The sequence below is a fragment of the Haemaphysalis longicornis genome, unplaced genomic scaffold (genome assembly GCF_048455015.1).
Source record: "Haemaphysalis longicornis isolate Haplotype H1 unplaced genomic scaffold, Haemaphysalis longicornis Haplotype H1 scaffold_16, whole genome shotgun sequence".
Taxonomy (NCBI): domain Eukaryota; kingdom Metazoa; phylum Arthropoda; class Arachnida; order Ixodida; family Ixodidae; genus Haemaphysalis; species Haemaphysalis longicornis.
Genome location: NW_027526266.1, coordinates 3,881,966 through 3,890,449, shown reverse-complemented (window position 1 = coordinate 3,890,449; position 8,484 = coordinate 3,881,966).

Sequence of the window (8,484 nt, the reverse complement as noted above, 5' to 3'; positions counted from 1 at the left end):
TCGCGCCCGACGCTAGATTGTCGCTAATTTTGATGCTCCCTAGCTTAATCCACAGATGTTTCGCATTGATGACGTCTCAACCAATATAGCATGCATAAATCTCAGCACATCTTTGTTTTGAACCCGCACGTTGTGAGGAGGGTAAACCGCTTCTACACAACCTCGGCAGGTGAAGGTACCGACAATGTCGCCATTGCATGCTTTGTCCCAACGGTGCAGGACGGCGTGGCCGGATTTCTAAACAAATACTACAGCCAACACCGGCGTCGGGACATGTGTACAGTGTGCTTGGCTTGGTATAGCAGGGTCTGAAAAGGTTTTATAATTTAAACTTTTACAAGAACCACGCGTTTGCATCAGACCCCAGCGCAGGATGCCACAGGGGATGGGTTTGGGGTCGTAAAGTACTGCACGTTTTAGTGGAGCTCCCGAGACTTTCAGAGAGCCCGTCTGCAAAACAAGCGCGTGTTTACGGGTGCATCTACTGCAAGTTCTCAAATCAGTTGTGGAGAAGTGAAAGCCAGCCTAACCGAATTCGACTGGCACGACCACTGCTCCTGCACGACCAGTGGCATGAACACCGAATGCGACCGCGCTTGAGCTGTCAGGTGATAAAGGTGGATCTTGGCACTCTAAGGAGAGGGTTTGGGCCGTAGACAATTCCGAGCGACGGCGGGCGGCCCACAATCAGTGTAGATGAAAGTCAGGCATAGCTCGTTCATTATCTACACAAGAGATGTGTGTTGATGCGTGCAGTGCGCTTTGCAGGATAGAACTCATGTGATCCGTCTCTTCTTCGAGTGGGGAGAGCTGGGATTTAAACTCACCCATATCGATGACGTGGCAGCGTCGTTGAAGTCGTAGAACCGGTCTTGCAGCAAGCCTAATATAAATGGGATAGTGGTCACTCGCCCAGCAGTCGAGCTCCAAGTGCCATGAGGTCACACCATGCCCGAGCCACCAAATGAAGTCTGGAGTGTAAAACTGTGCAAAAGGGTGTGTTCGGCGACGCGTTGGGCGAAGAACATCATTTAGGAGGTGAAACGTCTCCCCCAGCATATATGTGTCTTCAAACAGCTGACCTCTAGAGCTGTTCGTCGGGTAGCGCCAGGAACCATGCGGATATTCAGAGTCTCCGCACACCAGAATCGGGACTCCTGGGAAGTTGTGGAGGAGAAGTGAAAGCCAGCCTGACCGAATTCGACTGGTATGACCACTGCTCCTGCATGACCACTGGAATGACCACTGAATGCGACCGCGCTTGAGCTGTCAGGTGATTAAGGTGGATCTTGGCACTCTCAGGTGAGGGTTGGCGGGCGCAGACAGTTCCACGCGACGGCGGGCGGCCCACAATCAGAGTAGATAAAGGTCAGGCATAGGTCGTTCATCACAAGAAATGTGCGTTGATGCGTGCAGTGCGCTTTGTAGGATAGAACTTGTGTGATCAGTCTCTTTTTCGAGTGGGGAGAGCTGGGATTGAAACTAATCCCTATCGATGACGTGGCAGCGTCGACGAAGTCGTGGCACCGGTATTGCAGCAAGCCTCATATAAGTGGGATGGTGATCACTCGCCCAGCAGTCGAGCTCTAAGCGCCATGAGGACACACCGTGCCCAAACCACCATGTGAGGTCCGGAGAGCAAGACTGTGCGCAAGGGTGTGTTTGGCGACGAGTTGGGCTAAGAATATCATTTAGGAGGTAAAACGTTTCCCCCCGTATATATGTGTCTTCAAACAGCTGACCTCTAGAGCTGTTTGTCGGATAGCCCCAGAAACAATGTGGAGCATTAGTCTCCGCACTCCAGAATCGCGACTCCTGGGAAGTTTTTGAGGAGATGTAGAAGCCAGCCTAACCGAATTCGACTGGCATTACCACTCGTCCTGCATGACCACTGGCATGACCACCGAATTCGACCGCGCTTGGGCTGTCAGATTATTAAGGCGGATCTTTCCGCTCTCACATGACGGTTGGCGGGCCGCAGTCAGTTGCGCGTGACGGCGGGTGAACCACAATCTGAGCAGATGAAGGTCAAGCATAAGCGGGCTTTATGTACCAGATTATTCAGTGCGCTTTGCTGGATAGAAATGGGGACATCAATCTCTTCTTCGAGAGGGGAGAGCTGGGATCTGAACTCATCCCAATCGATCACCTGGCAGCGTCGACGAAGGGGGCACCGGTAATGCAGCAAGCGTAATATAAATTGGATGGTGATCACTCGCCCACCAGTAAAACTCCAAGTGCCATGAGGGCGCACAATGCCCGAGCCACCAATTGAGGTCTGGAGAGTAAGACGGTGCGGAAGCATGTGTTTGGCGATGAGTTGGTCTAAGAACATCATTCAGAGGTGAATATCCTCCCCTGTATAAATGTGTCTTGAAACAGCTGACCTCTAGGGCTGTTCCTCGGGTTGCCTCAGGAACCATGCGGAGCTTTAGATTCTCGACACAACAGAATCGGGACTCCTGGGACGTTTTGGCGGAGATGTGGAAGCCAGTCTAACCCAATTCAACTGGCATGACCACTGTTCTTGCATGACCACTGGCCTGCCCACCGAGTTCAACCGCGCTTGGACCGGCAGGTGATTAAGGTAGATCTCGGCACTCTCAGATGACGGTTGGCCGGCCGTAGTCAGTTCCGCGCGACGGCGGGTGGCCCACAATTGAAGCGGATGAACGAAAGGCCTAGGTCGGGCTTTATTTACCCAAGAGTTGTGCGTTGATGAGTGCAGTGCTGTTCGTTTGACTGAAATGGGGTCATAAGTCTGCTCTAAAAATGTGCAGAGTTGGGACTAAGCTCATCGCAACCTGGGATCTATCAGCATCGGCGAAGTCGCGGCCTGGTCCTGCTGCAAGTCTAATAAAAACGGAATGATGATAACTCGCCCAGTAGTCAAGCTCTAAGTGTCATGAGGGCGCATCGTGCCCAAGCCACCAAGTGACGTCCGAGGAGTAGGACTCTGCGCGAGGGTGTGTTTGCTGACGAGTGGGGATAAGAACATCCTTTAGGAGTATAAACTACGCCCCCGTTAATGTGTCTTCAAACAGCTGATCTGTAGAGCTGTTCCTCTGGTAGCCCCAAGATCCATGCGGGGCATTAAAGGCTTCACAGGCCAGAATCGCGACTCCTGAGAAGTTGTGGCGGAGATATGAAAGCCAGCGTAACCGAATTCAACTGGCATGACCACTGCTCCTGCATGACCACTGGCATTACCACCGAATTCAACCGTGCTTGGGCTGTCGGGTGATTAACGTGGGCCTTGGCACTCTGTGATGACGGTTGTCGGGCCGCAGTCAGTTCGGCGCGACGGCGGGCGACCCACAATCGGAGCAGATGAAGGTCAGGCGTAGGTCGGGCTTAATCTACCCAAGAGTTGTGCGTTGATGCGTGCAGTGCGCTTTGTAGGATAGAAATGGGTCATCAGTCTTTTCTTCGAGTGGGGAAAGGTGGTGTGGTGGCGCTGGGGCTGAGTGACAACCAATGAGAGTTGGTATACCTTAGACCTCTGGCGTAAAGATACTAATATTAGTAGTGAGAGTTCTACTGAAATTAAGGCCGGGACTATGCACAGCGCACGACACAGAAATGGCCGTTTTGGAGGTGTCAGTATAAAATTCAGCGCACTCGTAACTCTTTTGCAGATACAAGTGCTGCAGGATTGCTTATGTGGGCGCTCGGTTTTGTCTATATGTGTAAAATTTGTGTCGCATTATACAGGGCGGCGATTTTATGATGCTATAAAATCTGTTGCAGATGTTTTGATGGTATCTAAAAATACGAAACGAAGCTCTGACACTTCCTCTCCAACTTTGTAATGAAGGGGTGCAGAAAATGACGGTCGATTAAGCAGGATATCAGTGATTATTGTTTCCTCAAAACCAGACTTAAAAGGATGGTGAGGCATTGATGAGATTTTGGAAGCATAAAGCAGGTCGGCAAATACTTGCCAGTGTTGTAGGTTCCATTTCTTAGACCCCGCAGAGAGGCTTTCGAAGGGGCTAGTGCGGAAGGCGCACATGCCAGCTGGATGTTTTTCCTGGTGTCCTATAAACAACACTGGTATAGTCAAATCGTGAACCTAGTTGGCAAGTAAAAACACGCAAAATAAGTTCGTCACCACCATATGAAGTCTGTGAGAGAACCTTGAGTATAGTCTAGCTTTTAAGCATTTAGGTCTAATTTGCTTGATTTATCTGATAAATATGAGCTTTTCGTCAAGGGCTAAACATAGGAACTTGTGTTCATTTCTGACTGGAATGCCGACACCGTTGACTTTGATGTCTGGATACGGCCGAATGCCACGCCTTTTCGTAAACAAAACACAATACACTTTCCTGGAGTAATTTAAAATCATTGCTATCTGCGGAAGCAGCAAGCTTGATAACACACAGCTGGACCTGGCGCTTGCAGATAGAGAGGTTACAAGACTTCAAAAGTAATTCTATGTCGTGTACATAGATTGAACAAGAAATTGATGCTGACAATGCTTTTCGGGGTGAATTTAATTTTCACAATAAACAAAGTGCGACTGAAAACTCCGCCTTACGGCACACCATTTATCTGCACATGAGCCCTAGAGACTGCACTTCCAACTCTTACACAAAAGGTTTCTTTGAACAAGTAACCGGCCAGCCTCTTTATTATGTTGCCCGACATGCCAAAGGACTTCAGGTCGCTGAGGCTGCCGTCGCGCACGCGGTGCGGTACGCTTTTTCCTGATCAAAAATACGGTCATACAATACTGCTTGTTGAAAAACTCATCTTTGACATACGGCTCTAATGTAACTAGTTTATCGTTGGTAGATCGTCGCGCCCTGAAGCATGCCGATAAGCTCTCAAGCAGACCATTGTGCTAAAGAAAGCACATCAGTCTCCTGATGAAAATACTCTCGAAGAGATTATATGGGCAGTGTGTCACGGCAATGGGACGATAACTTGCGATATAGGAAGGGTCCTTTCCCTCATTCAAAAATCCACTATGCTGGCCTCCCTCCAAGGGCCTGGAAGGAACCCCAAAAGAAATATTTGTTCTAGAGGTGATTGAGTGTTTCAAGTGTGTCTGTATGTCAGTCTTGTATCATAGTGTATGTGATGTTGACTCTAGCTTGAGCTGAAGGCTTACATGTTCTGAGTGCGATCTTCAACTCATGAAACGAAAAGGTGGTGTTGTAAGAGGAGTTCGACGTATTATTAACTTGCACGGGCTTCTCCTCACAGGATGTGTTGTGTTACATGAAATTGTTGTGTAGTTTGCTGAACTGAACACATACATTGGAAGTGTTGTGCGAGTGTGTTAGCCTGCTCTTCCAGTGTGTCCCCTATTGTACTAAATAGGGCAGGCTGTGTGTTTGTTGTCCTTTGAGTTTTCGTATGTGTGTCACGCTTTGTGAGGGTGGCTGTAAGAATTTATGAATGTGAGGAAGCTGCTCCTATTTTGCCTCACGGCGCACGCACTTCCAAAGTGTTTTTGCCCGTTTAAACGAGATGTCGTTATTCGACATGGGGTACCCATGAAGGACACCCCACGTCTGTTTCTGGGCCTCTTGGGCTCACCTGCGGTCCTCGTTCCACCAGGGCCTGCTTGGATTGCACGGGGCAGCAGACACCTAAGGAAATGACATTTCGGCATTGTCGAGAATATGTGCCGTGAGTAGTTGCGGAGCTTCTTCCACGTGTAGGTGTGTAGTAGATGTGTGCTGTAGTTTGGATGTTTCTGTATACGTATTTCTTTTGGTAGAGCTTTATGGAATTTTTATGTAAAGGGGAACCTTTCGGACTATTACCAATATGTGTGCATGTGGTTGGGAAGTTGTCACTACCATAAGGGTTAGTGCCAACCTCTATCTCACTCAAGAGATGGAAAGATTAGTGAAGAGCCAACAGCCAAGTCGAGGTATGAGTGAGTGTTGTATTCTATATTACGGTATGCGGGCGTGTTTTTGTTAAATAGGCATGCCCGTGAAGAGTTTTTGAAAATCTTTGCTGAAAAGCTGGAAGTGAGGGGATCTTAGACGTCGGGAGAGCATACCATTATCTACCTGATAAATATCGTGAGAATGGCTACAGCCTCAAGTACAATGTTCAAAGACAGATGGTAACATGCTAATAATTTGTGGGTGACAATGGCCACACCACTCGAAGAGTGTGTGCAGCCAGCCCTGTCCTTACTGAATCACATGCGCCTATCGAGGTAATTCGTTTGTTTGTGATTAAGGTGTGTGTCTTTGAGACACATGACCCTTGCCTGATTAGCATGCAACATCTCGTAAACATCGTCGAGATTTTTAAGGAGGCCTGTGCGCTTACACGGAATGATGTTCACTTCTTTGTTCCCATAATTTACATTTACGAATAAATGAAGTATTAGTGTGTGTTCATGTGTTTTCTTTCGGGGGTTATATTCTTGAATTTGGCTCTAAAGGCTTTTCTGTTGGCTTGGACGCAGGGGGCCGCTCATTGCGTTGCAGGCAGGAACGGCCCGACATCCATCTCCTCGTTAGATGTCAGAAGGGTGCCCGACGGACCGGGCCCATTAGACTTGGCTCCACTTCGGGGGCCCTTCGTTTGAGCCGCTACCGCCGGGGGCATCGGGAGCACCAGAGATTGCTCGGGCGTTTTGGTGGCGGTGGGAGCCCATGTGGGGCCCCCGGTGTCCATCCTTCCCGCACCCTCTAACGCACTGGAGGGTGGGAGGTACTGGCGGATGTGGCAATGGTCCCGACGGAAGCGTTGGCATCAGAACCGCTGCTGCCTCAGGAAGTGGTGTGCTGGCGGGTTGGGTTGCCTGAGGCAACACAGCTGGGGGAGAGGGCGGAGACACGTCAGACTCGCTGAACTCGGTCCCTGTGGAAACCAGACGTGGCTCGGCCCCCGGCGAGCTGCGCCGGCGTAATTCCCCAGAGGCAAAGACGCGAACCTTTTTTGCGCCTCTGCGAAGGAGATGTTCTCAGTTAGCTTGATGTTTATGATCTTTTTGTCCAGGTGAAATGTTTGACATTTGCGGGAGTACGCCGCATGCGGTCCAAGGCAGTTCACACAAGTGAAGGTGTCAGAGGGACAATTGTCGCTCGGATGATCTTGTGCCGCGCATTTTGCACGGGTGGTTCGGCCACGGCAAGAGTTTGTACTGTTCCGAAAACGCCTGCACTTAAAACAGCGCCATGGGTCGGGATGTATGGACGGATGGAGCACCAGATAAAGCATGCATTTATTTGTTGTGTAAGTGCCGAGCGCTCAAAAGTCAAGATGACGTGCTTGGTGTGAATCTCATTGTCGTCTCTGCTGGTGGTTATGCGTCTAACTGCAGTGAATCCCTGATTTTTCAATCCCGCAAGGACATCCGCATCCGTTTCGTTCTAAAGATCTGTCTCGGATAACACACCCTGCGAGCTGTTGAGGCTGCGATAGGGTGTGACCTTGTTATCCAGATCAGCCAGCCTAGCTTGTGCTAGAAGCTTTGTAGACTGCTCTTTGTCATTTACCTCGATGAGGACTTCACCAGTACTTTGTTGCTTTACCTTACACCATGTCCAATTATGGCTTCAAGATATTTTGCGATCAAAAATACTGACTGCGATGCAAGAGGGTGCGCTGGACTGAGGTTTTCCATGACAAGAAATGGAGAGTAAATATTCGGTTCAGGAAAGGTTAGTGATTGGAAGTGGGGCAGAGATACTTGCGTGCGGCTTTTTTTGAAGGAGCGATCAAGGTTGGGGGGGGGATAGAATAACGATATAGCATTGTATAATGGCAGGAGACGGGGCGATTTCTGTTCTGGGGTTACCCTGACACCGAGAGGCTCAGGAGCTCTCTGCCTGGTAAACAGACAGGGAGCCCATCCGCCAGAGCTTGGCCTGGCGTCCGACGGTCACCATTGGTGGTTTCTCCTCTTCACCTCACGACTCCTAGCTACGGTAAATTACGGCGTGAGTATGGGGGCTCGGTGTTCACGGCGTTGCCATTGTCATCACCAAGATTACTCAAGGTGCCCCGTGCGGGGTTAGCATGATCGTCGGCGATCCTTACAGTAGCTTGCTGTTCCGGACTCCGCTGCGGCAATGTGGAGTGATCGGAGCGAAAAGTACCGACTTGGTCTGCAGATGAATTATTATATTGCGCTTTATCCGTAAAAAATTCTATTCCAAGAATTACATCGCCCGAAAATTACGGAAAATAAAGATCGCAGCAGGCTACGTGGTGCCGGCAATGGTGACACGCGATGTGCACGTCCCACTTCACGTTTTGCGATGGCCTCCTACTGATAGTATGTGCGGACCATACCATCTTGTCGAAACTTCCTTCAGCTTACACGCGAACGACCCGCTCATTCTTGAGTAGTCGGCTGCCGTGTTGATGAGGGCGGCTACATCAAACCCGTCGATGTACAACTGGACGTCGTAAGACGATTTGCTCGAAGTTCGGAGGAGTCGGGGCGTTTCATCTCGGCTTGTGCGTGTTTGCTGTAGGGCACTATGCGTCATCATTGTC